The following is a 17,785-nucleotide window of genomic DNA, read 5'->3' as shown; positions in this document are numbered from 1 at the left end:
ACTCTCTAAAGTCCCTAGTGGAGTCGCCAAGCTGTCGAAACCATTTTTTGAAAACAAAAATTTAGTTGTCGACTTGAAAAAATCAAAAAATTGGAGTCGCCATCGATCCTTGATTGAGGTGTGATCGGCTCACCTTAAAAACAACTTTGGTCTACGAAGTTTGAGAAAACAAGTTCGGGAGTCAGTTACGCATGAGGAAGGGTTAGCACCCTCGCAACGCCTAAAATCGGTACCGAATTTGATTATTTAATGTCTTGGTGTCGAAAATTTGAAAAGATTTTAAAAGAGAACTTTTAACTTGCAAATGAATCAAAATAATAAAATACTCTTATTTCAAAGAAATAAAACATCGCACCGAGTAAGTTAGGGCACAATATTTTTAAATCTTCAAAATACCGAATATTGCCATTTGTTTTTGAAATCCTTATTTCGAGATAATAAATGTCATGACCAGTAAGTTAGGACCCGACATTCTTGAATTTGAAAAGATTTTAAAATAATAAAATACTCTTATTTCAAAGAAATAAAACATCACACCCAGTAAGTTAGGGCACAATATTTTTAAATCTTCAAAATACCGAATATTGCCATTTGTTTTTGAAATCCTTATTTCGAGATAATAAATGTCATGACCAGTAAGTTAGGACCCGACATTCTTGAATTCTCGAGGATAAGCTTTTATTTGAAATTTGCGAATTTATGGCAAAATGAATACTTGGCTTTCTAAATTCATCGAAAAATAATCGCAATCCAGTAAGTTAGGACACGATCTTTCTCGAGAATCATGAATGCCAAATATTTTGGAAATTTATAAAATATGACGATTTTAATGCTTTGACGAGATCAAAATATATATTTTCGAAAGGGTATGCAAAAAAAGTTAATGTATAACATGAAATAAATACTTTAATTTAAATTATATATGTATGTGTAATTACAATATATATATAGGCACAATATACCAGTAAATTTGAAAATAAGTGTATGCATATATTAAACCCACATATATTAGTATACATATAAAAAGGAATGAAACATGTAAAGCAAAAGACTTGTAATAATTTCTAAAAAAACATGTACGTACATATTATAGAAATATATATATGTACATGTAAGAATTATGAAAATAAAATAAAAAAATAAAAGTATGTACATGTGTATATATTTACAAAATAAAAGAAATGTATAAGTATATATATATAATATAAAGTATATAAAGGTTAAAAAAAGATAAAAAAATATAAATCGTATGTAAAATGCATGCATTCATAAAAGTTTTATATATTATATAAAGAAATATGTATATATATACTATATAAAAATGCGTGTATAAATATAGAAATAGTAATAAATGATAATAAATAATATAGTAATAATTTTAAAAATAAAAATTTAAAAAAATGAATTGCAAAAAAGACAAAATAACCAAAAAATGAAATTAAAATAGAACAGGGACCAATTTGCAACGCATGCATTATATGAGGGGGCCCAAATGGAAATAATCCGCCTCCTTAAAACGCTGTGCCGCAATGGGGACCGATTTGAAACAAGGTAAAAACATCTGGGCCAAATTAAAAAGAAATAACTGGCTTAATAAAACATGGCGCAAAGGGGAAGGACTTATTGCGCAATTCTCCCATTTAAGGTTGATATGCGCGAACCCCCAAACTAAACGGCGCCATCTTTGTTCTGTTTTAAGTTTTAGAAAAAAACAAATTTAGGGTAATATTTTGCCTTTCCCTTTGAAGCAGAAACTGCTTCTTTTAGGGTCTCCTTAACCCTTTGGCCGCCGTTCAGCCCGCGCCCCGATTCCGACGGAGGGGACACCAGCTTGATGACTCCGGCGAAAGGTAAGTCTCCCTTTTTCTTTCTTATTAGTATTTTAAAGAAATGAAATAAAAGATAATAATGAAATAAAACGAAATAAAATGTAAGAACAAAACCCTCTAAATCCAACTGAAAGGTAATCACCTCTCTTTCTATATTCTTTTCTTCAATCCCCCCACCCCATTTTACAAAATAAAACGGCTTTATATAGCCCGAAAAAGAAAAATAAATCGAATATAATTGCTATTTCTTTGCTGTTTCTTCTCTTTCGGACTCTTTAAGTTCGTGCTTGCAGGTGTTTGTGGAGCGGACGTGAGGAGTCGGCCTCGAGACGTGCGGCGGCTGGAGGCTTTGCTGGAAGCGGGGAGGCTGATGCAAGGGTTTCCTAACCCTTCCTTTTCCATTAATTTCGGGCATGGGTTAGGAATTAGCTATTGGGCCCGTTATTTGATTTGTAACAAAATTGGACTGAAACATTAGCCTTTGTTTCTGTTTGGTTTTTTTTTATTTAACAGGCCGAGCAGAAATTGGGCCCTACATATATAAAATATGTACATGTATTTAAAAAAGTTTAAAATATATATATTATAAAAATATGCGTGTGTATATGTATAGAAATAATAATAATAATAATAATAATAATAAATAATGATAATACTATTGAAATTAACTAATTTAATCGAAATAATAACAAAAATAACTAATTTAAACTTAAAACAGAAATTTGGGGCAAGTTTGAAATAAATAAAATGCAAATGGCCCAACTCGAATACGCAATTAATAGTGGAGGACCAAAAGGGAAATTAATCCCACCCTCCAACAAGTTGCGCAGCAACATGGACCGAATTGAAACAATATTAAAATGTGCAGTAAAATTTAAAAGAATTAATAAATTTAATTTGAAAACACTATAAAAATAGGGGACCAACTGCGCAAATAGCCTGTTTTAAAGAAATGCGCGGATCCTCCCCGGGTCGGATCGAGTCGTGCATAGTTTGAGCAAATACGATGCCGTTTTGGAGGCCATTGAAACAGGCCCCAAACGACGTCGTTTAATGCTCTATAAAAACCCAATTTCGAAACCCTAAAATGTCAGCCCTTCTGCCATTTTGAAATCGCACCGTGGCCGCCTCCCCTTCTTCGTTTCGGTTCCATCTCGTTCCATTAACGACAAAGCGAAGAGGACTCTCGACGACGCACAACGGTAAGTCCCCTTTTCCTTACCTTTTTTGTTTATTAGTTTTAAGAAACCAGGAAAAATAAAAAGAAAAACCAATAAAAAAACAGGAAAAAGAACAGTAAAAACATAACAAAATCGATCACCTTCAAAATTGTTTTTTGTCTTTTGTTTTTGTATTTCAACATTTTTACAACATTTGTCTAACCCCCATTACATAAATCAATTGGCTTTTTATAGCCAAATCTTTTTACAATTTGCTATATTTTCGGTTTTTTCTCTTGCTTGCTGCTCGTGGTTCTTTTTGTTGCAGGTACGGGCATTGTGCGCGGCATGGAAGGAGAACATGCAACATGCTGCGACATATGCGGTGCTGCAGAGGCTGTTTGCTACTGCGGCACTAAAGCGAAGGGGCTAGGGTTCTTTGATTCTGTTATGGGTTTATTGGGCTAGGTTAGATTTGGGTTTAGGCTAATGTAATTGGGTTACAATTTGGGCTTGTAACATTTGTAATTAGGCCACGTAATTTAAGTTTTTAAATGGACTGGGCACCTTTGCTTATTTAGGCCCGGACTAAAATTGAGTATTAAAGCTATGTTATATTTTTTAATCCATTTTCTGACAGACATTAAAAAAATTTATGGCCAATCACAAAGAGCCACATGGCGTCTTTATGTAAGAAAACAAAAAATATCTTTTATTAAATGTATATACAAATTAGATATATAAAAATAGAAATAAATATATAAAATTCATAAAAATATATATAATCTAGAAAAAAATATAAATTATAAAAAATTTACAAAAAATATGATAATTGAAAATAAATCATTTGAAATTAATAATATTATTAGAAAAAATTGTAAAAAAATTGTAAAAATTATTAAAAAAAATTTATTTTTAAAAAAAGTTTAAATATAAATTCTTATAAATTTTTAAAATATATATTATAAAATTCTAAATAGGTTTTCTAATAATGTCACGTGGTCGGTTAACATTGATCAATGCTCGTCCAATGCTAGCTAACGTCGGTCAACGGTAGATCAACTTTGGTTAACCAAAACACTTTTTAATTTGACCGATTGTTGACCAATGTTGACTGGATGTTGACCATTGTTGATTGTCGTTGACTAGTCATGTGACACTATTAGAATACACCATGTGTCATTTTTTTAAATATTTTATATATTATATTGGTTAAAAATATAAAAAAAATCATACATAATATATAATGAAATTAAAAAAATGTTTAAAAATATTTTTATAAAATTCTAAATATATAATCATAAATTTTAAAAAGTAAAAATAATATATAAAAATCAGAAAATGTTATAAAATTAAAAAAGGTATTTAAATTTCAAGTAATTGCAAAAAGTTTGAAATGTAAACAACTTTTTAGAATTTTAGAATTATATATTTTAGAATTTTATAAAAAATTAATTTTTTTATAATTTTTAAATTTTTTAATTTTTTTTTCTAATAATATTATTAATTTCAACTAATTTATTTTCAATTATAGTGTTTTTTGTATATAGGGTTAAATGAATTATAGCAAGTGGATCGGTACCAAACGGATGCATGAAATTAAAGTCTATATATCTAGTAGGTCTGTAAAGGCGATCAAATAAAAGGGATGATTTTAGATCAAAGCAATTTGATGAATTCCTTCTAAAAGCTCATACCAAAATAGTACTAGTTGATGAGCATTACTTCGGAAAAAAGAAAAAAGTAAAGTCAATTTTTTTTTGTTATTCTCTCGATTTGAGTAAAGTGCAACTAGATCTAGTATGTATGGGTTGGTAATCAGAATCTATATATGGATATAATTTATAGTGGGATCTGAAAAAATGAGCAATTTCTATTGGGCCTTTTATAATTTTTTTTTATAATTTATATGTTGTTTTTAGATTTTATATATTATTTTGAATTTTTTTATATATTTATGTCTATTTTTATAATTTTTTTAATGTGTATACACATTTAATAAAAAAAATATTTTTTCACATAAAAACGTCACATGATTGTTTATAAGATTTTTTTTTAACATTTGTAAAAAATAGACTAAAAAATAACAGGGGCATATTTTAAATACCAAATTGAGATAAAAAAATTTAAGTAAAAAATAGAAATATAAATATAACGTACATACTAATGAAAAGTAATCATAACTATTATTGTCAAATTACTTTAATGAAAGTTTTGTTTAGAAAATATTTAAAATGAGTTTGAAATCCCATAATATAAGATCATATTCTCTTATAATTATAAGAACCAATACTTGTATTTTCTAAGGGTCGGTAAAATAGGTTTTGATTAATCAATTTTAAAAATTTATATTAGCATTAAAGAAAGAAACCATAAATCTTAATGTGAGGAATATTACTCTTTAATGATAATTCCATACGTATACGTATAGTGAGGATATTGATGTGGCAGCACAAAGTCTTTAGATAGCTTAAAATAAAAACTACCCTAATTAGCATTCATGCCCTTTTGAATTGGTTGACCACGGTTGCGCCGCCCGCTTTCCTTTTCTATTACGTGGTGGCTGCTCCGCTGATATGTTGCCGCGAGTGGCGACGCTTCGGCCTTGTGGTTTTGTTTTTATCTTTCTTTTCCTACTTCTGGGCCATGATGGCCTTGGTTGTTTCTGACGTTTTGGCCCACTGGTTAAAAGCCAATTTAGGTCAACTGAAAAGTTAGTAATAATTTTATTTCTTAATTTTCAAAATTTAGAATAAAGAAATATTTGTTATGGTAATTACGCGGATGGTGGTAGGATTGATGTTTCAAGTTAAACTCATGTTTAAAAATGGATATCTCACCGAATTTAAATTAAATATCGAAATTTGAATTTTGAATCAAATCGAACTTAAGTTTTTTATTAGTCGAATTCAACTCAATTTTATTACATTCTAATTTTTCATATTAATAACTCAAAATAATTTTTTTTGAATATATATAAATATATGATTAATCTTACATAAGTATTGAAATTAAAATTGCTTAACAAGAAAAAGGATAGCATGGTTTTATGGGTATATGCATGGACCTTCAGCGTCAATAATTAGAATGTTGATGTACACTATACAGAAAACAAATTATACAAAAAAGAAAAACTGAAAGCTAAATTATTATTGAAGCCCCATTTGTCTGCCAAAGAGAGCAAACGAAAAAAAAAAAGATTTTCACTAAACAACATGATCCAAAATAATTAAATGGCTTAATTTTGCCCCTGGCCAATTACAGTTGTTGTGTCATCGGCCATCTTATTTTTCACTCCGGAGTTTCTAAGGAGGTGTGGTGAGATGAGGAATTGGCCTGCTTGAAAAGGGGTCACCAAGCTCTTGTTATGTTTGATGTGTTTTGTTAGTTGGATTAATTAACTCGAAATTGTTAAAGGAGGAGGTGAATTAGTTTTAAAAAAAATTGTGGTAGCTAAGAGAATAAATAGAGACAATAAACACGACGATATATAGTGGTTCGACCCCAATTACCTACTCCACTACCTTAGCTTTCCACAACTAAGGATTTTTCCAAATTCGCTAATTTAACAACCTTTGAGGATAATGTTTAACCTTGCAAACTCTCTTAAGGTTTCTACCCAAACCTTAAGACAAAACCCTTTCAAAGAGTGAATACAAATAGCAAACTAAGAAATAATCATTACAAGATTAGAGTGTTTGCAAATGAAGCACAAATACGAAGAGAAACACTTGATAATCTCTCTTATTGTTGTAGGGCCTTTGAAAGATGATATTTATACACCTTAATTAATTTCCAACCATTGTGGTTATTACAGAAATGAATAGAGCTGTTGGAGATGAAATAACCAATGCATTTAATTCACCTGCAACCACGAGTATCGATACTTGCTAACAAAGTATTGATATTTTTAGCATTTAATGCAAAATTCAGTGGTCGTTGGAGCTAGAAATATCGATTCCAGTAAACTTTTATCGATACAACATGAAATGTATCGATACTTGGCTAAAATGTTTGAGAACCAAAATTTCAATTTGGTATTGATTCTTGGAGAGGTATCGATATTGTAGAAACTATCGATACATGTCATATTTTTTGGCCTGAAGCAATATTGACTTGTTTTAAAATAGTTTTAACTCAATTAAAATTATTTTAACTTGATTAAAATTTGATTCAAAAAGTTTTCTAAGAGTTCAAAATAGTAGGTTCAAAATTGGATCTTTTAGACATCATTTGAAATACAATTTTGTTAATTTTTATTCAACTTTAACTTTTATTCAAAAATATTTTAATTTATTATATTAAAACACATTATCAAATAAAGCTCGATACAACGTGTTTGTTAGCCATGTGGTGGCAATTCCTTATAGCTGTGACTACCTTTTGTTGAATATTGTTGGTTTCATATTCGAACCCATTCATCGTACTATAAATTTAATTGATTAATTAATTAAAATGTACAACTTCAACGATGAAATATATATATATATATATAACCAAGTTAGACTAACATTATTAGAATGTGGAAACTAGTATTTTAAATATAAAGTTGAACAGAAATAGAAATAGGAGAAAAAAAAAACTTATAACTATCAAAATTGTGGTGAAAATTTTATTATAATTACATGAATTAATTGAATTGAACTAGAAATTGAATTTAAAAATAACTTATAATAGTCAATAAATTAATGGTGATGGATGTTGAATTCATCAAAAATAATATTTCTATATTTAAATAGTAAATAAATAACAATATAGGAAGTAGCGTTAATCTCACAGGGATTGGGGTATTTAAAATTGTTATTCGGTTTAAACAGGTTGCGCGCCTAGGCAGTTGTCGTGCCCATGACGTGTGACGATTTGTGTAAAAATAGAAGGAAGAATTTAAATATGGTAAAATTAAAAATAATAAAGATAATTGATACCGAAATAACGGTAAAAATAAAAAAAAGAAGAAGCAAAATTAAATTGAATAAACCAATGTGATTAAATTCTAACTCCAGGCTCAATTTTGGCTCCGGTTTTAAAACGACCATTGATAACAAATCTTCTCTTTTAATTGATAAGTCAGTTATAGTGATCGAGGATGCCTCAGACCACCAACCCTTCTGTGTATAAATTAATTACGAGAACACTCAACAACTAACCCTTATTGGATGAATAACCACGAAACATGCGTCCATGATTTAGTTCTCTAGTAGCCTTGGGAATTGGAAGGGCCCAACTCAAACCAACATCCTCAACTGCGAGATCGTTTAGATTCAGTTGTTATTTCCCTTGACCAATCCAATCAATTACTTAACTGGACACGCCAATGTGTTATTCAATAGACAAAATATGACAAGTGATTGATTCGATACTTCCAAATGTACGTCTATCAACACTAAATCAACTAGTTCTTTTCTACTTGATGTCAATATAATTTTGTGAGACGACAATATCTATTTTTTAACCGGAGAAATAACATATACCCTTTTTAAAAAATTTTATGTACAATTTCGATTGTCACGATATCGAAAAGCAAATAAAAAAATTAATTTATAAAATTAAAGAATGAAAGGGAGAAATTTTCTTGAGAAAATAAAAATAAAAATAAAAATAAAAATAAACATAAACGTTTTAAGGCGGCTGTCCGCCTCTTCCCTTTCCCACGTAAGTATATACTATAATAATAAACAAACCTATTAACTAAAACAAGGTGGTTGAGGCTACATAATCTATATCTATTATAATAAAAATAAAATCTTAACCTAAAAGAACATAAAATAAAACCTAAAGAAAAGTAAAGGGTCGGCTGTGATGCGTCGTCCCCTCTACTATCACCTAATTATATATTTTATAATAATAACAATAATAACAATTTAAATTAATAAAACCCTAAAATAAAAAGAGACAAGTTTAAAAATATAAAATTTCTTAATAAAATAATTTTAAAATCTTTGTCTCGTGCACCAATTCAAGCTCTCATGTTAAATTTTTCATGTAATTTATATATTCGCTTGTTTCTTGACACATTAGATAATAATTATATTTACATAGAAAATAACTAATTAAATTCTAAATTAGGTAAAACTTATGTAATAGACCCAATCTGCCCGGCCTGTTAGTGAAGTAAACCAAATAAATAAATGAATAAAATAAAAACCAATAAACAATCCATTTACAAACGGCCCAATTACCACAAAAACATTACAAACCCAATACCCAGCCCGAACCGAGACTGATACCCTAGCAACATTTGGCTTCCAGCGCCGCCATGGCCTTCGTCCCCACTTGCCGAGCCTCTGCCAGCGTGCGCACCTTCGCACATGTGCCACCACTGCTCGTTTTGCCTCTATACACACCACGTCGGCCTCTGCCCTCGTACCTGTAAAATACACACTAAAATAAGCAGAGAAAGATAGCAGAATAGGGGCAACAGAGGGGATTTGGGAGTGAGCATTTTTCTTTTATTTTTTTCTTTTCATTTTCATTTTGTAAGGCAAGCCATAAAAAGGCCATTTAAATGCTGTAAATGGACAGATTGAAATACAAAAAAAAGGCAAAAAAAGAGGGAGCACACTTATTGTAAAAAATACTCAGAAATCAAAAAGAAAGGGGTTTTCGAAAGGTGATTCTCCTTCGATTTTCTTTTTCGGTGATGTTTTCATGTTTTTTTTTTCCATATTCGTTTTTTTTAATGATTGAAGGAAGAAAGTAAGACGAGGAGATAAGTAGAAACTCACCTTCGAGGTGGGGGCTCGAATCCTAGTTCACTCCGCCGTAATCGGAGTTGGAACGGGATGAAAGGAGGCTGAAGCGACGCGCCGTTTGAATGGAGGGGATTAGTTTTTTTTAGGGCTTTCTTTTCTTTTCTGCTTAGGGTAATATAGTTTTAATTTTGGCTAAGTGGGAAATCATGAAACGACACCGTTTGGGCCAGATTCAATGGCCTTGAAAAGGTGCCGTTTAGGCCACGACCCGATGACTCGACCCAGACGCGGATAGATCCGCGTGTTCTGGCGTAGGGAGGGATATTTGCGCTTCCAGCCCCTTCCCTTTTCTGGTGCTTTCGAATCCAGTGTTTTCTTTCTTTCTGATTTGGCCTCGTATTCTGTTTTCATTTCATTTTGGTCCAACGTGCAACGCCGCGTTTTGGAGGGTGGGGAATATTCCCCTTTCGGTCCCCCATGTCATTCGCGCTTTGCGATTTGGACCCGTTCTTTTATTTGTTTTAGATTTCTCCCCTGCATTACTGCTTTATTGCCAATTTTGTCCTCTGTTTTATTATTATTGCTAAAATCATTTAATTTATTATCTTTACTATTGTTATTATTGTTATTATTATTATCTTAGCATACATAGTTACTTATTTTCACATATATATGCACATACATTATTTTATTTCATTACACATCGTTATTTTAATTTTTTTATATTCTAATATATTAGCATATATTTTATGTTAATTATTATTTATATATTTTATAATACATTTTTTTAAATGTTTATTCATATACTTTTGTGCTTTAAAAAAAATTAATAATGCCCTTATAATACTATTTTATACACATATGTATATATAATTATATCAAATTATGTTTATTTTACATATAAATGTATATTATTGATTTTATTATTGTATTTTCTACTCATTATTAATACATACGTAATTTATTCCATTAAAAAAGCCTCCTTGGTGTATTTCACTTATTTCATTTTATGTATTATATGTTATTATCCTTTTTTACAAATATTATTTATTTAAATTAATAAATATATGTTATTTTTTAATTATGACATTTTTTTATTTATTCGAGTATTATTATTCCATTTGACAATTGTTTTTTAACTATAATTGTGATTTATTTCAAATTCTTATATATAATATTTATTTTCAATTTATTTGAATCATAATTTCTTTTTTTATACATCTTAAATTATTTTAAAAATTTGTACATTTTCATGTGCATTAATTTATTTAGTGTTTTTTTGGACTTTAGATTCATTAGCTTTTAAATGTTAACATAATATATGATGTGAGAATTGCTTTTGGGTGTATTGTATTGCTTGTTTGTATTTGTTAATTATTCGTAGATCATTAGATTACATTTTGATTACAAATGACTACTTAATATTGTACATTATTCCACAGAATATCTTTTATTAAAATTTTGTGTTTAATATGGTTTAAGTTTCGAAATCCCTTTTAGATGTTATAATACTCGACATTCATAATTCGCGAGAGAATTGTGCCCTAACTTACTGGGCTTCAATTTTTCTGATGAATTTGGGTAATCGAGCATCTCTTTGGTAATAAAAAAAAACCTCGTGGTTTCTAAAATAAAATTCTTAAGATTTCAAAATGTTGGATCCTAACTTACTGTATATGACATTTTGTTATCTCAATTTTAAAATAAAGGCAATGTTTGATGTTTAAGAATTTTGAGAGAATTGATCCCTAACTTATTGGGTTCGGATTTACCGATCGACTTAAATAATCGAATATCCTTCTTCGAATATATGATTTTCTTAAAAAAGGGACAAATCTAATTTTGAAGATCAAATTGTTGCACCCTAACTCACTGAGTGTTGCAATTTATTTCTACAAGATAAGGGTACATTATCATATTCAAATTTTCTTTTTAAAATGTCGTATTTTAAAATCTCTTCAAAATTTCGACATTAAGACATTAAACAATCAATGCGGTACCAATTTTGGGCGTCACGAGGGTGCTAACCCTTCCTCGTACGTAACCGGCTCCCTGACCTATTTTCTCAAATCTCTCAGACCTAAAATTTATTTAAATGGTGAATCGATCACACCTTAATAAAAGATCGGTGGCGACTCCAATTCTCATCTTCAAAGTCGATCCCCATTTTTCAAATTATAAAAAAAGTGGTTTCGGCAACTTATATCCAAAATCAATTTAAATAAATAATAAAAATATATCGACTAGACACATTATCAAATGGGTTATGAAATAGTTTGAGATTTTTACCTCACTAAAATTCTAATCACGACATCATGGAACAAGATTTTAATCCAAATTCATATTAGGGTCTGTTTGTTTGCCAGTAAAATATTTTTTGAAAAATGATTTTCGGAAAATAATTTACTTTTCTGGAAAATGATTTACTGAAAATATTTTCTGGTGTTTGGATGAATCTGTATAAAATACTTTCTGTTGTTTGGCAGATTTCTTAAAATTATTTTCCGGAAAAGTTATTTTTACATATATTAATATACATATTAATAAATTTTCTATTAAGCACCTTTCTCTTTAATTTTTCTATTAATATACATATATGATTTATTTTTACATATATGAAGCACATTTCTCTTTAAAATTTCTATTTGTGCCTACCACAACCACCCTTTGTAGTTTCCACCTAAAACTTCCAAACACCTTCTTTCTCTCTTTCTTTCTGCTCTATCTATTGTTTCTTTGTTAGTTTTTGTTTTTTTGGGTGTTTGTTAAAATCTATATACCATTTTACCTGAGAAATTAGAGAGGGAAAGTGATAGTGTATTAGTGGCTAAGTTAAAGGACTACGTGATGGGAGAGGAGGAAGCCAATAAAATGGAAGCCTCTGAACCCAAGGTGGACATGCAACAGCAGCAACAACCACAACCTGTTAAGGAAGAAGAGATGAAGAATGAAGATGAAGCAGGTGCAGAGAAGAAGAGTGTGATCATCCCTCTTCCTCAAAGTATGATTGTTTTCCCTTGTTTCTCTCAAACTTCTAATTTGGTCGTGGCAATCATTTAAAAAAAAAAGAGTATGTGGTTTTTTTTGAAGATGTTGTTTGCACATATTTTGGAAGATAATATTGATTGCATGCGTTGTTGAAAAGAAAAAAAAGAAGAGGATCCAGTTTTGTTTAATCAAAATGTTACTCTGTTGTTTCCCCTGCTTTCTGTGCCAAGATACTGCATCTGCTAGACGAATTTGGTCTTAAATATGCTATGGATTGCATGTCCTACCAAATTACTTGTAATTACTTTTATATGATTCATTTCCAGAAACACAACCCATCATGTTTGTTTGTTGAACTTAATAAGTTTGTTTTGGGATGGGAAAAATTTTCAGCCAGTTTTTAGTTCCGAATCGTAAAGGCTATCCCATGATTTTACATTATCTGACATGTTTTACATGGTTGAAAATGGCGGAAGTTGCAGCATCAGAAACACCACCATCAGTTACAGAGAAAAGTCCAAACAGTAGAAACCTAGATCATCAGAATCATAACAAATAAAGCTTGAAGCAGGAGATGAATGACTTACCTGGAGCTTTGTAAAGTGAATTGGTTGCACAAATTGAAGAAGGAGAAGCACGGTAGGAGGAGGAAAGATATGGAAAATGTCTTACCGAAAAAAAATTGGTAAGACATTTTCCCTAAATCCCTTCTTTATTTTCCCGTGTTTCTGAAAACCATTTACAATGTAAAATGTTTTCCAAGTAACCAAACACTGGAAAACTAGGAAAACATTTTCTAGAAAATGTTTTCCTACAAACAAATGGACCCTTAGATGCGAATATTTAATATTATTGTATTATTTTAATTGATATTTTTATTATATTTTGGAAATACAAGTAAAATTACTCCTCACTTTCCTCATTAAAAATTCAATTTGATTGAATTTCGCCAAAATTTTTTAATTAAATATTACCATTAAAATATGAATTTTGATGCTTTGAAAGCAAAATATAATAAGATAATTTATAGAATATTAAAAATTAATAAATCAACTTAGAATTTTTAATTAATGAAATAAATACTTGAAAAATAATATATAAGGGAAAATTAAAGTTTTTTTTTATATATAAAATAATCTTTTTATTTAATACTAGAAATCCTATCATATGCGTATGCATGTAGAAACTACAAATTTAGAAGATGTATGTTCAAAAATAACATATGATTGTCGATTGATGGAGGTAATAGAGTGTGCATGACAAGAATAAAATGTATAAGTAAATTAAAATAAAGTTTTAGTTTAGTGGTAAATATATAGTTTTTTTTATAATTGGCATGGGTTCAAATCCTATCATATGTATATGTACCCTCAAATAATATAATTTATTTTAAATACAAAAGGATTTTATTAATAGTAAGTATAAATACACAACTGATGGAGATAATAAATTGTGCATATTAAAATAAAAATATATAAAATTTATTGAAATGTAGCTTTGGTTGAGTGGTAAATTTAATTTTTTACTAATCGAATTGGTGCGAGTTCAAATACCACCATATGAAGATTTTTCTTGGCTTTTGCTAAAATGAAAAGACTAAAATATCCTCGGATAATATAATTTATTTTAATTATGAAAAGACATTTCCATAATTTTTTTAACTAAGTTGGTCCTGTGGCACCAACTCAGTCAGGGGTAGAAATGGATCTGGGGGGGCGGCCCCTTGGAATTTTCAAAATTTTGAATTTCATAAATAAATTTTCATGCATTTTAATTTGGTATCTATATTATATAACATTCTCCCCCTTGGCCAAATTGTATTTTATATAATTCGCCCCCTTAAGCCATAAGGTTATATTTTATACTAATAAAGTATTTTTCAGTTTTTAATTATATAACTTTAATAATAATAATAATAATCAAATATTAATGTATAATGGGCCGTGAAACACTAATCTTAGAGGCCTAATACGGTGCTTTGAATTTTAAACTATTAGGGGGGTGGCTAAGACACGTGTGATAAAATGAATTCTTGTTTTAATGATGAGGTAGTGGAGTTACTTGTTCTTAACTCTGCTTTGGATACACGTGATAATTACAAAGCTTTTCGGGTGGAAGATATTTGCAAGCTTATGAATGATTTTTATCCAAACGATTTTACGGAGCAAGAAAAGCCACATATGAAGATTCAATTGGAGCATTTTCAACTAGATGCTCATCAAAGCACAGAGTTACAGAAAGGTTCTACAGTTATTGAGTTGTGCCTAGTGCTAACTAAGACAAATAAGTCAAGTATTTATCCTCTTCTTGATAGAATTATTCGTCTTGTGCTTACTCATCTTGTTTCTACTGCAACAACCGAACAGACATTTTCAACCATGAATATTGTGAAAACAAGGCTTCGCAACATAATTGAGAATGATTTTTTTCAGCTTACTTGGTAGCATACATCGAAAAAGAGATAGCTCGAAAATTTTCAACAGATTCTATCATTGATGAGTTCGATCTTATGAAAAAGCAGAGGGTGAAATTTAGGATGCCTAATACTGAGAAATAGAACTAAAACCAAGTTTTTTAAATTTAATTTTTGGAATTATAATGATATTTTTTTTAAATTTTTAGTATAATATTAGTTATTCTTTTTTGCATATTGGAATGAAATATTTAATTTTATAAAGTGTAATTTTTTTCTTTTAATTTTTTTTTACAGTTAAATCGTTTATGCTTTTAAAAAAATGATTTGTTTGATAAGAAAAAAAATATCTGAGAATAATTGACACTTTTTTATGTTTAAAAAAATTCGTTCGGATTTAGAAGTTTCGCCTCCCTTGAAGTAAAATCTTAGATCTGTCCCTGGTTAGGAGTTTTATTAATAGTATAGATTATATTAATTAACTTACTTTTTTAATATTAAAAATATTTTCTATTAAATTTTCTATTTAAATTATTTTTAGTTAAAATTAAATAGCAAATTTTAAGGTTAAACCACCCTGTTAATCGCTTTAAATTTAGGTCGTTCCTATTTTAGTCACTTCAAAACTTTTTTTTTTTTGTAAATTTGGTCACTCTCGTTAAAGAAATTGATCAAATCAATCACTCAACCATTAAGTCCATCTCTTCCACCATTAAATTTATTTTTAGTTTTTTTTAACCTTTCTCTTTTTTTTTTCTATCTCCCCTCCTTTTCTTCATCTTCTCCCTTCTAACACAGAAACCCTAGCCTCCACCTCTCTTAAAGATGTCATCATTGCTTCCGTCGAACCATTGTTTGCTAGCTCAAAAGTATAAAGCCATCTCAAAATCAAGCCATAATGATAAGGGGATTAGGATATTAGAGCACGGAAATTCTAAAGCTTTGGGAGTGGCCTCACAATTGTTAGGGGTTTTTTTTGGACAAATGTAATCCTATAGATTTTAAGAGAATGCTTTGGGCTTCACTTTGGTGGCTTTGGATCAACAATTTGGTGCCGAAGAAGATGTCGGACGATCACTATAGAGATAGTGAGAAGCAGGAACCATGGGTAAGGAAAAGGAAAACATGGAAATAGGGAGAAAAAAGAGTCCCTTAGCGTTGCTCATTGATAGGACAACGCTTACTGTAGTGGTTCGACAAAAGAAGCAACAACATCTTTAAAGGAGGCTGCGGCTAGGGTTTCTGGGTTATAAGGGAGAAGGTGAAAAAAAATAAGGAAGAAAGAAAAAAAAAGGAAACGAGAGCATTTCATTAAATTTAACAGTTGAGTGATCAATTTGGTTAATTTCTTTAACGACATTGACTAAATTAATAGTTTTTTTGAGGTAACAAAATAGGAATGACCTAGTTTTTTTGAGGTAACAAAATATAGTGTAAAATTTACACAATAACCCATTGATACTTTATATGTATATTTTTAATTTAAAAAGTAATTATTTTACTATATTGATTACAGTTACACACTTTTAGATCATGAATATTATTGCCTTCAATAAATAATTTATTTCCTTAAATTAATCTCAATCTTAAATTTAATGCTAAAATTTGAGAAATAATTATTTCACTATATTAATTACAACTATTCAATTTAAATAAAGAATATTATTCACTTCAATAAATAAATTATTATTTAATTATCTTAAATCACTCTCAATTGAATTAGTTTTTTATTAGATTAATTAAAACTTAGTTATATTTATTTTACATGTAGTGCTATTATTTCTTTGGTTGTACAATTCGATTTCAAGAATTTTATTTGTAATTTGGATCGGTTCAGATGACATGGTAAAATATCTTGAAAATTCGAAGACTTATCCTAAACTTATTGAAGATATTCTCAGAGCTTATTGTCCTACTATTTTGATGGGAAGATTGATTGTAATTGATCTAATATGTTTGCAAGTCTCGGTTGCTTAAAAATTGAAAAGACTTGTGTAGGTGTTGTATTGATTTGAGAGAACTTATTATTGTTTGATTGAGGAACACTTCTTTGAAGTGCATTAAGTGTAAAATCAACATGTTACTTGAGTTTTCTCCTCAGTTTCCATGGGGAAATTTTAGGGAAGAGTGATCTAGATTTTAGGTGCAAAAGTGAGATTCTAATTTGGTAAGGGTTAAAGCTTGTAACCACTTGTTATTCGAGGTATTAAGATAGTGGAATATCAAGGCCCCGTAGACGCAGGGAAACTGAATTGCATAAACATATCGGTGTGTTCTTTGTTGTGGCTGAAACAGTTTGTACTGCTCGTAGCACTACTTTTGACATTGTTCAATTTTGCTTGCAATATTGTTCTTAGTTCTTCAAAAACTAGGTTAAAATGTGTCACAAGTCCCTGTACCTTTCAAAAAATAGGAACTTTCCTTGTATTTTTATTTCATGGAATTTAGTCCATATACTTTTCAGATTTCAAAATTCAAGTCTAACTATTAACATTGTTAATTTTTTATTAAATTCAAGCTAATTAAAAATTATTATTTTTAATTACAAGACTACCAAGTGGGTATTTTTTTTTGTTTGTAACACCCCTCGCATGACTAGACCGTCGGATCCGAGCTGTAGGATGCTACAAACATTACCGAATCAAATTCAGACAATTTTACAACATCTGACCAATCACATATGTGAATAGGCATCATTCATGT

At 29.6% G+C, this 17,785-nt stretch overlaps 2 long non-coding RNA genes across 2 annotated transcripts; both read left to right on the top strand.

Annotated features, from left to right (window-relative positions):
* Nucleotides 1-1,679: 1,679 nt before the first annotated feature.
* LOC121219450 (uncharacterized) lies at nucleotides 1,680-2,421 on the top strand. Its single transcript, XR_005916211.1, has 2 exons — nucleotides 1,680-1,850; nucleotides 2,123-2,421. It is a non-coding gene; the product is annotated as an uncharacterized lncRNA (long non-coding RNA).
* Nucleotides 2,422-2,674: 253 nt separating this feature from the next.
* On the top strand, nucleotides 2,675-3,614 carry LOC107956691 (uncharacterized). Its single transcript, XR_001700203.2, has 2 exons — nucleotides 2,675-3,031; nucleotides 3,318-3,614. It is a non-coding gene; the product is annotated as an uncharacterized lncRNA (long non-coding RNA).
* The last annotated feature ends 14,171 nt before the right edge of the window (nucleotides 3,615-17,785 follow it).

Source organism: Gossypium hirsutum, chromosome D07 (assembly GCF_007990345.1).
Source record: "Gossypium hirsutum isolate 1008001.06 chromosome D07, Gossypium_hirsutum_v2.1, whole genome shotgun sequence".
NCBI classification, from domain to species: Eukaryota; Viridiplantae; Streptophyta; class Magnoliopsida; order Malvales; family Malvaceae; genus Gossypium; species Gossypium hirsutum.
The sequence above is the reverse complement of the archived record's forward strand: the minus strand, read 5'-3'. Positions and strand labels throughout refer to the sequence as shown.